Source organism: Halichoerus grypus, chromosome 7 (genome assembly GCF_964656455.1).
Source record: "Halichoerus grypus chromosome 7, mHalGry1.hap1.1, whole genome shotgun sequence".
Classification (NCBI taxonomy): domain Eukaryota; kingdom Metazoa; phylum Chordata; class Mammalia; order Carnivora; family Phocidae; genus Halichoerus; species Halichoerus grypus.
This window is the reverse complement of record NC_135718.1, coordinates 78,084,329-78,099,524: the sequence shown is the minus strand read 5'-3', so window position 1 is coordinate 78,099,524 and position 15,196 is coordinate 78,084,329. Positions and strand designations below refer to the sequence as shown.

Here is a 15,196-nt window from a genome sequence, read left to right as displayed (position 1 = left end):
GGGAGAGGCAGAGGGAGAAGCAGACTCCCGCTGAACAGGGAGCCTGATGTGTGGCTCGATCCTAGGACCCTGGAATCATGACCTGAGCCAAAGGCAGATGCCACCCAGGCGCCCCAGAGGTGGCCATTTTGAGTCAGGCATCCTAAGGTACTTTTTTTTTAATTCAGTTAGCAAAAACATATACTACATCATTAGTTTCAGATGTAGTGTTCAATAATTTGTCAGTTTCGTATAACATCCAGTGCTCATTACATCCCGTGCCCTCCTTAATGCCCATCACCCAGTTACCCCATCTCCCCACCCCACTCCCCTCCAGCAATCCCTCAGTTTATTTCCTATAGATAAGAGTCTCTCATGGTTTTTCTCCCTCTCTGATGACTTCCCATTCTGACTTCCCTAAGGTACCTTTTAAAGAGAAATATACTGATTAAATTTACTCTTAAGTATGTATGTTAAAATTCTATGAGTAATCACCCAAATAATAGAAATTGAATGTATATGCTCCAGACTGATATAGGGCAGAAAAATGGAATGAGAAAAAAACACTTTAATTAATCCAAAAGAAGACAAGAAAAGAGAAGGAAAATATTTAAAAAAAGCAATGCAAATAGATAGTCATCTAATATATGCAAATAAGAAGAGGGCAAAAATAAATCCAAATAAATCAGTAATCATAAGAAAGGTCAATGGCATGAACTTTTCAGTTAAATGTCATGGACTCTTAGGCTGTATAAAAAATTAAATCCAGATATGTGCTGTTTTCAAAGATGTGACAGAAACAGCAGAATAGAGAAAGGTAGAAAGTAAAAGACTGGATAAAATATAAGCAGGTAAAGAAAGGAGGTGGGGGGTGGATTACACAGGTGATGGGGATTCAGGAGCGCTCCTGTTTTGATGAGCACCGGGTGATGTACAGACGTGCTGAATCACTATATCATACACCTGAAACTAACATTACGCTGTATGTTAACTAACTAGAATTTAAAAATGTAAAACAAGAAAATAAAAACCAATCAGGTAAATACTAAGCAAGAGAAAGCTGGTGCAGCTGTGTAAATCATAGTCAAAACACGACTAGAATTTTAAAATGTTGCCAGTAAGTCATCACTGAATGATAAAAGGCATGTTCACCAGAAGAATATAATAATTCTAAATGTATTGTACCTATTAACATAAATACAGCTTCAAAATATTATTGGGTAAAAGCAAAATGAAAAGGAGGAATAGCTATATTTACCATTATTGTGGGAAATCTTAATACATTATTTTCTCAATAATTGCTAGATCAGATGAAAATTTCTAAGGCTGTGGAAGAATTGTCCAACAGTCAGCAAGCTCTAACTACTAGAAATATATAGAACCCTTGGCTCAGCAACTGGAGGAAATACATTGTTTTCCTGAACACAGGAACACTGTGCAATAAAGAATTTGACCGTGCCAAAGAGAGGTGTGGCTTTTCCCCTTGACTTCTGGGGGTAATCTATATCATACATCATGGAAGTGTCCTTGTTTAGGGTAGATGTGGCTGGCCACACCCACTGGTCTTAGGTTAAGGGGCTAGTCATGCAAGGAAGACCAATCATGTGATATAGAGTGGGGGGCTTTGGGTCGCACAGTATAGGAGACTGGATTCAACCATGTGGGCAATCAATCAATCAACCAATCATATGTACATAATGAAGCCCTAATGAAAACCCTGAACACCAAGGCTCAGATGAGCTTCTCTGTTTGGCTGTACTCTTGTTCACACTGTCACAAATCAGTGCCGGGGGGGTCATGTGTCCTGACCCTATAAGAGAAGACAATTGGAAGTTTTGCATGAAAACAAAAAATAAAGACCCTTCCCCTCCCACATATTAGGAATTTTAAAATCACCTTAGTAAATAGCTTATGGATCAACATAGATCTAAATGAAGAGTTTTAGTTAGTTTTGTATCTGTGTGTTAAAAAGGGGGAAAAAAATGCAGCATCGTACTATTGGTTTGCAAGATCAATTCAGACATCAGAAAAGATGGAAACTCACTAGCTAGATCTTTAACCCAAACATTTGCATATTTGGTGGATGTGATAGGAAATGCTTAGTAAACGGAGCCAATGATGCATTTTTTTTTTCCATTTGATCTAGGAATCTCTGTGAGTAATCTTTTCAGCTGTGACATACTTTCAAAACCAAGTACTGGGACATACAGATCAATGGAATAGAATTGAGAGTCTAAACCCATATATCTATGGTCAGTTGACTTTTGACAAAGGTGCCATGACAATTCAACAGAACCAAGAGTAATATTTTCAGCAGATGTGCTGAGACAATGGGCTGTTCAGATTCAAAGAATGAAATCGAACTCCTACCACATGGCATATACAAAAATTACCTCAAAATGGATCAAAGAGCTAAACAAAAGAGCTAAGACTCTAAAGCACAGATGTAACGCTTCACCAGCTTGGATTAGGCAGTGGTGTTTTGGGTAGGACCCCCAAAGCGCAAACAACCAAAGCAAGGGCTGAGGAATCGGACCTTGGAATCCTGTGCTCCCCACTGGATTTACAGTCTCGCTCGTGTTGTGTTCTCTCTTTGACTCTGTGTTATCCTTTGTAAAATGAGAGTAAACTACCGCAGAGAATTATTTTAAGAATTCAGTGAGATATGTTTATAAAGCATTTAATAGCGTGCCTGCACGTCCTAGACATTCAGTAATGACCATCATCATGAATATTATAAGGATAAGGCTGACCAAGAATCAAAGTGTACCAAGGGTTCATCTGATTTTGATGAACCAATTACCCGGTAATTGGTAGATAACTGATCCCAGTGCAACATAATTCTTGTCTGTAGATATGTAAATTCTGTCCTTTTAGTGGTTCAGTTGACTTCCTGTTCCAGTCCTGTGGGGCAAGCACTTTGCCTCCATTTGCACATTAATTTTTTGATATCCCTAATCTCTAAGCAAGAACACTTTGTTGCATGCTTTAAGTGGTTAAATTGTATGGTATATGAATTTTATCTTAATCAAGCCATTACAAATCTTTTTTCTTTTCTTTTTTTTTTTTTTTAAGTGCCCCAGCACTAAATTCCATGAAAGAACCCAGGTAGGAACAATTCAGGCCACTCTTCTGGAGCTAGAGGTAGGCCATAAACCCCTGGGAGGAACCCCTAGGTATGGATCCCAGGTCTCACAAGGGCATCTGGTTGACCCTGCAGGCATGAGCAGAAGGCCAGAGAACACTCCACATGCACACAGGAGAAAAGAGATACATGGTCAAGTGGATCCCAGTCGAGGTCCCAGACCGAAAGGGACTTACAGAATATCAAGGAAGGCACTTCAAAATGTGGGGGCTCTCAGGAGCAGGGCTGGGGTAGGGGCTCCTTTGGCCAAGATACCACTACCAAGAAGATGTTTCTTTCACAAATGCTTGCCTTTAGGGTTGATTTTTATGAATATACGCTAATTAAATTGGAAAGCTGAGTACAGCAAAAATAGAATGAGATTTTTAAAGTCTGTGCTACAAAATCCTGATCTTCTCCAATCCTTTGGGTTGTTAACCTCTAGATAGCTTTCACACTTTGAATGTAATGCCCTGGGGCCTTTCACCTTTGCAAACCCTGTTCCTAGAATCTTTTCTACCCTCGACAGATCAAATTCTCCTAGAAGATGTCCTTCCTGGCCTGTCATATTTCCATTTCCAGGAGGTATTTTACATCTGCTTTGCAAAACAGCAGTCCTGCTACCTTCTCCCTTACCAGCCCAGGGTAAATGTTATTTTCCTGACAAGCCATCTGGACGCCTTCCAACCCCCAAGGCCTGTGCATCAATCTCTATGGAAACCCTTTTCCTTTCCAGACAAGCTTGTCTCCTCCAGTACAAAATGGATTTTGCACTCTTTTGCCCTAATTCAAGTTGCCTCCCCCACTCCTCCCCAGAGCTGCAATTCTTCTAGCAAGGAGGTGGAGGAAACCATTTCTGGCCGGCCAAGCTCATCTCCGCACACCCACGCCGGACTCCTTCCCCCCGCCGCTCGCAGCCTTCCTGCCTTTGGGCCTGTTCCTGCCTGCACCTGGGATTCCCGCGCCCCCTGCCCCCAGTTTAAACACAAGGCCAAGTTAAAGTACCACCTTTTCCAAAGCACAGTGTGGCTATTTGCCTTTCAGAAGAGTCTAAGAAAAGAAGCACAAAGTTGGCCAAGTGTTTGTAAAGATTTCCAGCTTTAGCCAGTGTACCAGTCTGGCAGGTAGAAGTCCAAAGGAACCCAGCTTTGTACCCAGCCAGCAGCTGATCTACTAAGCAGGCTATTCCAAATAATAATAATTTTTTTAAAAAAGCCCAAAATTATACATTTTTTTTTTAAAAAGGCACAAATTTTGTGTTTTGAAAATTCCTGCAGGTAGAACTCCCGGGGCCTTGAGCCTTTTGGGCCCATGGGCCTCCTACCATCATAATGGCTCTTCATGGGCCCTACAGTTTTCCTTTCTTTCTTTTTTGTGTGTGGGGGGGCACAGAATGACATGAGAAAAAAAATGAAAAATTTTCTTTAATCCTAAATTCATTTTTCTCTTCTGCTTTTAAAAGAAATGAAAACCGTTTGACCTCTAAAAGTATCGTAATTCCAGGAATTATTCCTAATGGAGAGTTAGCCCTGAGACTGCATCTCATAATTCTCATCATGTAGCATAAAGGGGGTAGTTTGGTGGTGTGGTTTGCATTTGCGATCCTGGCACCAGGCTGTCTGGGTTTGAATCCTGTCTCTGCCATTTCTAGCTGTGTGACCACAAAGGAGCTCTTTAATGTCTTTGTGACTCAGTTTCCTCATCTGTAAAATGGTTCATCGGGTCATGGCTAAGGTTAAATGGGCTAATTTGTGCTAAGACCTAAGATTGACACACAGCACTATATGTGTTAACTATTACCATTATTAATTATTGCCAATATTAGGTACTTAGTCACCATATAGTGAATGAAACAACAAATACTCTTCTTATGCCAAGATACTATTTTCAGCAACATCAAACCACCTTAAAGGGATTTTAAATATGGACATAATTATTTCTATTTTTGAGAAAGAGGAAAAAAAACCCAAAGCCTTCTGGGAGATGAGGTAAACCTTTGATAATATAGGAATGTATCTTTTTCTACACATTCTCGAAGTCACATACCCTTTTCAGGTGGAAGTATTAAGAGGCTATCTAGCCTAGCCTTCCAAACGCCAAAAAGAATCCTTTCTCTAACACAGCATCTTGAACAGTTCCAGGAACATGGGAGAGTTAAATCTCTAGTCCAGCATCTCTTTCCACCATTAGTCAGGTCAAGTCTGAGAATGTTCTTACATATATGCCGACCAAAAAACATTGCCCAGCTGCCACTTCCATCCCATCTGTGGATCCTGCTTCTGCATCCTTGAGGCTACTTAGAACAAGGTCATTCTTTTTCAGACAAGCTGCCAAGTATTTTTAGTTGGAGGTCATGTATTCGTTTGTCTTCTGTATTCCAAGGTCATATCCATACTTTTCATCGATGCTCAAGGGCCTGTGACTCACAGACACTACGCCAACCTGATCTTTCTCCTCAGGGCACAATCTAACACCATTCTTGCTACTTGGCTCCCCAGCATGCTGAGCTCCGACCTGGCATGGAACCCCGATACTGTTCCTGCCTTTGGTCTGGGCCCCTTTCTACATTCATAGAAATATAGGTTGACATTGCTTATGTTTTGATGTTTTGTCAGTTTCATTATACTGTTGGTTGATGCTAAAGTAGTGATCAACTCAATTCTCTAGGTCCTTTTTGTATACAAAATCATGAGGCAGGCTTTCTTCATCTTACATGTCTACAATTCATTTTATAAACCTGAATGTAGGCCTTTCCCTCGTGATGACTACGTCAAATCTTACCGCTTGCAACCCAGGGTCTTAGCTTAGTAAATCGTGGTTTTCTTTGGGCAGTCACATTAGTTTTCCTAACTTTTTATCACCTAAAAAAACGTGGTGAGCATACTTTGTCTGGTTTTATCTAAGTCGTTTACATACATCTCTCCTAGGGCAAGGTCAGACCACTCATCTAAGAAACTGCCTCTGGGTTGACATACTTTTTCAGTAAAGTCACCCAACCAGTTTTGAATCCTACCTGCCATCATTTACCTCAAATGTGAGCAGAAAATACTTTGTTAATAGACCAATTCAAATCGACATTTAATTTGTCTAGCACAACAGTTTGTAGACCAGGATGCCCTTCAGAATCACCTCCCTTAAAATATAGATTCCTAGGGGTGCCTGGGTGGCGCAGTTGGTTAAGCATCTGACTCTTGGTTTCAGCTCAGGTCATGATCTCAGGGTTGTGAGATTGAGCCCTGTATCAGCTCCACACTCAGTGCAGAGTCTGCTTGGGATTCTCTCTCTCCCTCTGCCCCTCCCCCACTTGCACTGCCTCTCTCTCTCTCTCAAATAAATAAATAGATCTTTAAAAAAATACAGATTCTTGGGAGTGCCTGGCATGCTCACTTGGTAGAGCATGCGACTCTTGATCTTGGAGTTGTGAATTCCAGCCCCATATTGGGTGTAGAGATCACATAAAAATAAAATCTTTAAAAAATAATACAGATTCCTGGGCTGCACCCAGAGACTCTACGTCAATAGGTTCTAAGTTCTGAGAAGTAGTCATTTTTAAAAAGAGCCCCAAGTCGTTCTGCTATGGCTAGTCCCTGGGGACCAAGTGCTCTTGCTAATCAAATTGCGGTTGGGAAGGCAGAACCTCCTCTCCTAACTCAGACCTGCTGGATCAGCAGCTAAAGATCACCAGCTGATTCGTAGGCACATTAGAGTTTAAGGAACACTATCTAAGCCATTCCTATAAGTTAGCTCTCTAATTACTCAAGAAGGAGAAGGAAGAGGAGGAGGAAGGAGGAAGAGGGATGGGGAAAAGAGAGGAGAAGTTCTATCCCCTCCATTTATTAGAAATTTGGAATTAGGCACATTATTTCACCTCTCTTTCACCTCAGTCTGTTTGTCTACCTCACAAGAGCTTTGTAAGGATTAATGAGTTAATGCCTGTGAAACACTGAGCACACTCCCTACCCACAGTAAGCTCTTGGTGTGTCTTTTTCTGGGTTGAATTGTGTCCTCCCCAAATATACTGAAGTCCTAACCTTTGGTATCTATGAATGTGACCTTATTTGGAAATAGGGTCTTTGCAGATGTGATCAAGCTAACATGAGGTTATTAGGGTGGGGTCTAATCCAATATGGCCAGTGTCCTTATAAGAACAGGAAAATGCCCTGTGAAGGTGCATAGGGAGAGTGCTATGTGGTGACGAGGCAGGGATTGGAGTAGTGTAGCTGCAAGGTGAGAAACATTGAAGATTGACAGCCAGCCCTGGAAATACAAAGAGGCAAGGAAGTATGCCCCTACAGTTTTCAGAGGAAACATGGCCTTGCCAACACCTTGATTTCAGACTGCTAGCCTTCAGAACTGTAAGACACTAAATTTCTCTTGTTGTAAACCACCTAGTTTGGGGTTCTTTGTTACCACAATTCAACAGCGGACAAGACTGTCTTGGTTCATCTTGTCCCAAGGTCTCAGGACCAAGGCAAGCTGCTCTACAGCCCTTTTCAAAATTGTTTCATCAGTTGTACGCTAGAGATTCATTTCCTGGAGTCATGCTGAGGGAAGGGTTGCGCCTGACACGCAGGTTGCTGTGTGTGTTGGCGAAGCATGAGGGGAAAGAAAACCTAAACATGTTTATTTAGTCCAGTTTTTTTTTTTTTTAGTGAAAGCCTTATTCATGTTTCCTTGAAGTAAACTATAATGTTCAATTTAAAATCAGTCTCCAGAATCTCTGTAAGCACAACATGGAATCCCTCACTGCCAGTAAATGCCAAAAGGCTGTATTTCTTTTTTTTTTTAAGATTTTATTTATTTATTCATGAGAGACAGAGAGAGAGAGAGGCAGAGGTAGAAGCAGACTCCCCGCTGAGCAGGGAGCCCAATGCAGGACTTGACCCAGGACCCCAGGATCATGACCTGAGCTGAAGACAGAGGCTTAAACATCTGAGCCACCCAAGTGCCCAAAAGGCTGTATTTCAAGCTGGGGTTCATTGTAGACACCACCCCACCCACTGAAAATGAGCCCCTTTTTGTCTGGATCCTAAGCCAGAACAGAATGGCTAATGTATTAACAGAATGAAGGAGAATAATTCAATTAAATGCAATCCTACTGGATTATGCCATTTCACATACGTTTAATGCCTGAAAAAGACTATTCCATAACATTTCATTGGTGATGTACATGTCCGAGGCACAGAGCTGTTGGCGAGGGGAAGCTCTGTGAGACGTGATCCTGCCTTCAAGGAGCCCAGGGCACATGGTGGCTTCCAGTGCCTCAGAGGCAACTGTAACGTCAACCAAGGGGAGGGGAGATTGGCTGGGACAAGCCCAGAAGGCTTGGCAGAGGGAGTGGGCATGGGAGCCTTGAAAAATGGGAGGGTTTCAACGGTAGAGATGGAGGAGAATGTCATCCTAGGAAATGGGAACAGTGTGTGTCAAGGCACAGAGCAGCTCCCGCGTGTAGTCCCTGCAGTGAACAGTAGCCATGACTACAGCATTAGGTGCATGGGGACAAGTGACCGGGGCGGGGGGGAAAGGCTTGAAATATGGCTTCTATCTTAAGAGACTCGAATGCCTCCATAAGGAATTGTAGTCCAGAGGTGGTAGGGAAGCATGAAGAGCTAGAGGCAGGATGTGGCATGATTTGATTTGTGCTTGGGGTCAGTGACTCTGGATGCAGATGGTGTAATGGATGGATTTAAAACAGAAAAGGTGGAAGAGCTGTCCTCAGGTTTATACTTGTCTTCTGAATCCCTTACTGCGTAGACTTGATAGCACATTACACATGAACAGGTACAAGTTGTGCATCCACGTCCTTCTTTCTTAGAAGGTGGTCTGCTGGTCTCAGGGAACTTAGTCCCTTACTCTCTCATTATGAAGATCACCTCTACAATTATAATACAAGCAGCTTCTTGTGTGCAACTGACTTGAGTGTTTTGCCCCTCCTAGAAGGTAGAGTGTATGCTATAAAATATTTACCTATTTAGGTTAAAATTGAAATATGAGCTTTATTTAAAAAAGGGTGAACTCTTGGGGCACCTGGGTGGCTCAGTTGGGTAAGCGTCCAGCTCTTGGTTTTGTTCGGTTCAGGTCACGATCTCGGTCATGATCCTGGGATCAGCCGGGGAGTCTGCTTGGGATTCTCTCTCTCTCACTCTGCTCCTCCCGCTGCTCGTGTGTACTCTATCTCTCTAAAATAAATAAATAAATCTTTAAAATAAAATAAAATAAACCATGTGAACTCTTTGATCTGGTAATTCCATGGATGAAAATTTGTCCCAAGGAAATAATCAGGGTGGCCACAAAGATTGATCTGTAAGACCAGTCATCTCTGTATTGCATATAGTAATAAAAAATTGGAAGGAGCCTAAGCATCCAAGAGAAGACTGGGTAAATAAGTTATGTAGCCAATTAAATGTTTTTTGGAGAATAATAATATGGGTAAATGTTATAATGTACTGTTGAGCTTAAGAAGCAGATTACAAAACAGTATGATTCCATTTTTGTAAAAAAAAAAAAAAATTAAAGAATTCATGGAGAAAGATTGGAAGGGTATTGACCAAAACTGTAACAGCAGTGGCTATCTTTGGTTGGTGAGTGAGGATTATGAGTGATTTTTATTTTATTCTTTGGCCTTACTTATAATTTTTTTAAGTTTTCTACAATGAATAGGTATAATTTTTGGTTATCAGGAAGAAATGCTATTTAAAAAATTGCTTTTACTCTCCAGGGGTAGAGTACCATTCAGGACTGTTCTTAGCTACTTTGCCTCTCTTGGGTGAGTCTGGCCTCCCTTTGAATGAGAGGCTTAGTTCAGATCATCTCTAAGATCCTCTAAACTGTAAGCTGTCTTACCACATCGTCTGTGCCTTTCGTGTTCTCCCAGCGCCAGGCGCAGACCTTGTCATAGCATCCATCACAAGGCAACAGCCTTCTCAGGTATGTGTCTGCCTCTTCCCCAGAGCCCTGGAGCTCCTTCAGCCTCCATCTGTGAGGCGCACTCTGGTTTCAAGTGACATATATTACTCAAACTGACTTGAGCAAACAAAGGAAATTATTATTAGGTCCTAGCACTAGAAGATCTATTTCGGTGTAGCTGGATCTAATATCCAGGTGACGGCATCCAGGCTCTGTGTCTCTCAGCTCTACTTTTGTTTCTGTTGGCCTCTTTTGTCAGCTCCCAGCAGCCTAGAGCTCACATTCTCACAGCTGCAGTCTCGACGGAGTGGGGGGAGACCTTCGTCCTCTCTGTAGTTCCACAGAAGTTCCAGGTCACTTTTCTTCAAGTCCCATGCATGTCACTGGAGTCAGGGGCTTAGAATATACCAGGAACCCCCTCTGTAGCTATGGTTGGTGGTGGTCGGGGTGGGACAGAGTGCAAAGGTTAGCTCCCTGCTGAAGAAACCACATGAACAAAGAGCGGGTTCCCAAAGATGCTCTCACCAGTTAAGGAGGAAATAGATTCTAGACTAGGAAGATGACATATCTTGCCCTGTGCCCGGCATCAAGTGGGTGAGGACTCAGTACAGCCTGTGGGATGGAGGAGGGACCAATATAAGCTGTTGCTTTTCCTTCCCACAAACAATCATCTCACCAGCCAGGTGCACTCCTGACCGGTGTTTTCTATGACTGTACATTCCAGCTCTGATCGTTTTTTGAATAATTGGCTTCATCTTAGCTACTAATAGAAATTTGAAGCTGTTTCTATGAACTCATTTTCCCCTTCAGCCTTTGTTACACATTCATTTTCTCAGGATCAAGTGAGAATTTCTACTGGATTAATATAAAATGAGAAGGACTATTGTGACTCCAGGCACCACAATGAACTGATTTATGCTTTCATTGAAAGGCTGTTGGGACATTTCTTTCAACAGTATGTGGGAAATTGTCCGTCTCAGATATGGACTACTTTACTTAATGATTGCAAAACTCTTTTGCTAGAAAAGAAAAACAAAGAGCAGTAGGAGTTCTATTCCTTACTTCTCTGCTTTAATATAGGTGAGATGTGTGGTTTTTTGTTTTTTGTTTTTTTAGTTTCCTAGTGATTGGGCTTCCATATTCTTATTTTTAAAAATGTAATACAAGAATGTGCAAACAAAACTTCAAACAGTATAAAAGAATATCCCATGAAAATTAAGCCTTTCTTCTACCCCTGATTTGCCTACACAGAGGCCACCACTGCTAATAGCTTTTTATTTATTTTTCCAGAGATATGTGATACAAAAATTAGCCTATCTATGTGTATTTGTCTCCATAATTCCCCTTTTCCTTTTTACACAATTGGTAAATGCACCTGTTCTGCTCCTTGGGTTTATTTTTTTATTTTATTTTATTTTTTTATTATTTTTTAAAGATATTATTTATTTGAGAGAGAGAGAGAAGTAGGAGTGGTGTGTTGTGGGTGGGGGAAGGAGAGGGAGAAGCAGGCTCCCCACTGAGCAGGGAGCCCGATGTGGGGCTCAATCCCAGGACCCTGAGATCACGACCTGAGCTGAAGGCAGACGCCCAACTGACTGAGCCACCCAGGCACCCAGGGTTTTTTGGTTTTTTTTTTAACTTATTAATGTCTCAGAGAGAGTTCCATATTAGAACAGATAGCTTTACCTTATTCTTTTTAATGACCTCCCAGTATTCTAATATAAGACTATACCAAAACTTTTTTTTTTTTTTCGGTGCAGAAAGGTGTTTTTATTAAAGCATGGGGACAGGACCCATGGGCAGAAAGAGCTGCTAAAACTATAGCATGACTTTTTAACCACTCATAGGCATTTAAGTTGTGACAGCCTTTTGATACCTGACCAATAAGGACTTTCCACTTTAGCTGACACAATGTCTTTGCCTTTTATTAAAAGGTATCACTGGAGGACTCCTCAAAAGATAAATAAAAATAAGAATTTTTAAAATTCTAAAGCCATGGCATTGGCAAAGTACCACTTTATCCTGCCAGGCAAATTCTGGAATGCCTTCGTTTTCCTGGCAAATTGTACCTTTGTCCTTACACTCTATTCCTACCAACTCCTGTTGGAAGATAAGGGGAAGGCTGTTACATTCTTGCCTTAGGTTATTACCAACCTCAAGTTCTGGAACTGTGCTACTTCCCAGAGTAGACCTTGAAATCTCAGATTCAACCGGATTGACCTCAAGTGAGCTCTTGTCACACTCCTTCTGTCTCAGGAGAGGAAAAATAGGAGCTGCCAATAACCTCAATCACAAAAGGATTTGGGGGTCTTTGACCTCCTCTTGGATACCTCTGAGGGTCTTTCTCCTGGGGGCTTATTCAGCCCTTTGGTAACTAACTTACAGATTTTCCTCTACTTCCTATGGGGTTACATCACGATAAACCCATTGTAAATCGAAAATACCGTAAGTAGAAAAATGCATTTAATACCCCTAACCCACAGAACCTGATAGCTTAGTCCAGCCCACCTTAAATGTGCTCAGACCACTTGCATTAATCTACACGCTTGGGCAAAATCACCTAACACAAAGCCTATTTTACCCTGAAGTGTTGTCTCTCCCATGTAATCTACTGAGCACTGTGCCGAGGTGACAAACAGGACGGCTGTGTGGGGGCAGAGTGGTGGGAAGTGTGCAGGCTGCTGACCCTCATGATGGGGGCGCCGCCTGGAAGCTGCCACCCCCCATCCTGGGAGAGCATAGTACCGCATCTCGCCGGCCCGGGAAAATGTCCAAACTCGAAATGCCAAGTGTGGTTTCTACTGAAGCATGTTACTTTCGCACCCTTGTAAAGGTGAAAAAGCTGAACCACTGTAAGTTGAGGAATGTCTATAGATCCTTAACAGTAGAGTCACATCATACACATCTTTAGCTTGCAAGAATTCTATCGTGTGTCCTTCGCAAAAAGAGAAAGAATTCAAATAATGTGGGAACAGCCCTGCTAGTGGCTGGAGGAGCGTGTCCCCCGGGAGGGGTACGTTGTTGTGCCTGAAACCAGCACCGCTGGTCGGCTGAGAACTTCGGAAAGCTGGTGTGGATGACTGTAAGGGTTTGATCCAAAAAGTGAAACCATTTTTTCCTGGTGGCAGGTATGCGAGTGGTGATAGAAGAAAGTAAGGAATTCGTTGAGCATAATTAATGAAGAGTAAGGGAATCTGGTAAAAGTATTTTCACCATCGACCACACTAAACCAAGTATTGGAACTGAACTTGGTTTTGTATCTGAAGGATTTTCAAGGTTACTGTTGCCTGTAAATGAATTGCGCCCCCCCTAATGTGGTTGAACTTAAACCACATTAAATATGACCTCACCGTATCTCATCTGAGCTTCCGTGAGGCTCACAGGGGTAATGTAGCATGCCAGAATTTGCAAGCCAATAAATAAGTGGCAGGGCTAGGATTCAAACCCATGCTGCCAGCAATGCCTAAAGATGTACGTGACCTCTGCTCTTTACTGCATCCTCATGTATAACTCTGTCATGTAACAGGGAGAATGAGGATGGCTCTGGGCTAACCAACTGGGCTTACCCAATACTAAAGCATTTTCTGGGACATTCACTATTTTTTTTTTTTTTAAAGATTTTATTTATTTATTTGAGAGAGAGAGCACATGAGAGGGGGGAGGGTCAGAGGGAGAAGCAGACTCCCCGCCGAGCAGGGAGCCCGATGCAGGACTCGATCCAGGGACTCCAGGATCATGACCTGAGCCGAAGGCAGTCGCTTAACCAACTGAGCCACCCAGGCGCCCACTATTTTTTTTTTTTTTTTTTTTTGAGTGTAGGGGAAGAGAGAGAGAGAGACAGAAAGAGAGAAAGAGCATGGAGGTGGCGGGGAGGGGAGAGGGCCAGAGGGAGACAGAGAGAGAGAATCTTAAGTGGGCTCCACACCCAGCACGGAGCCCATCACAGAGCTCCATCTCACAACCCTGAGATCATGACCTGAGCTGAAATCAATAGTTGAACCTTTAACTGACTGAGCCACCCAGGCACCCTGGGACTTTCACTTTTAAAATTAAGATAGTCCCAGGCAAATTGTCCTGTTCAGTCAGCCATTTGGGTTTTGGAAAGCTTAAAGTCACATGATGTGATCCTCCTATTTCATTGATCTTTCTGTTCTTTTTTTTTTAGAGGTTTTATTTACTTATTTGAGAGAGAGTGAGAGAGAGGACAAGCAGGGGGAGGGGCAGAGGGAGAGGAAGAAGCAGACTCCCCCTGAGCAGAGAGCCCGATGTGGGGTTTGATCCCAGAACCCTGAGATCATGGCCCGCGAGCTGAAGGCAGACGCTTAACCAACTGAGCCACCTAGGTGCCCCTGATCTTTCTATTCTGAATACTTCCTCTGATATTCTGTGGCTGGACCTTATTCTGAGCCATAGTTCCAGGAATAATGCCTTGAAGGTTAAAACAGAGCCTGTGGATAGACTAAGTCTATGAGACCTAAGAGGGGCCCATTTGCCAATGATTTTGAACTCTTTTGAGTCTTTATTGAAATCTTGAGCTCTATTAAAATCAATACTTTGATAATACAAGTAATCACCAAGTGACTCAGGTGCTTTATGAATCTGTTTTCATGATTTTCTAGAGCTTATGGATTGTAATAAGATGAACAAAGCCAGTGACGAAAAGTGTCAGGTTGCACCTTTTCCCATGAGAGGTTAAAACAGATGCAGATAAGAAACGAGTGATGGATAGGAAGCTCTCCAAAGAAGGTATACACATGGCCAATAAGCACATGAGGAGATGTCCATCATCATCAGCCTGCAGGCAAACACACAGCCAAACCACGATGAGATACCGCTTCACACCCATTGGGACAGCTCTAAAAAAAAAAGATGGTCAGTAACAAGTGTTGGCGAGGATGTGGAGAAATTAGTACTCCTACACCGCTGGTGGGAATGTAAACAATGCCTTCAACTTCAGAAAATAGTCTGGCACTTCCTCAAATCGTTAAACAGAGTTAGCACGAGGCCCAGCAGTTCTACTCCTAGATACATACCCAAGAGAAATGGAAACCCGTCCACACAAAAACTTGCACGTGAATGTGCACAGCAGCAGCACTGTTCACAACGGCTGTGAGGTGGGAGCTACCCAAATGTCCATCAATAATGGGTGAAGAGAATGCGGGATTTCCGTACAATGGGACGTTGTCA

At 42.4% G+C, this 15,196-nt stretch overlaps 1 protein-coding gene across 1 annotated transcript in view; it reads left to right on the top strand.

The window, feature by feature from the left end:
• MINPP1 (multiple inositol-polyphosphate phosphatase 1) overlaps positions 1–15,196 on the top strand; it is a 128,893-nt gene that overhangs the window by 97,857 nt on the left and 15,840 nt on the right. The gene's annotated exons all lie outside the window — the stretch shown is intronic.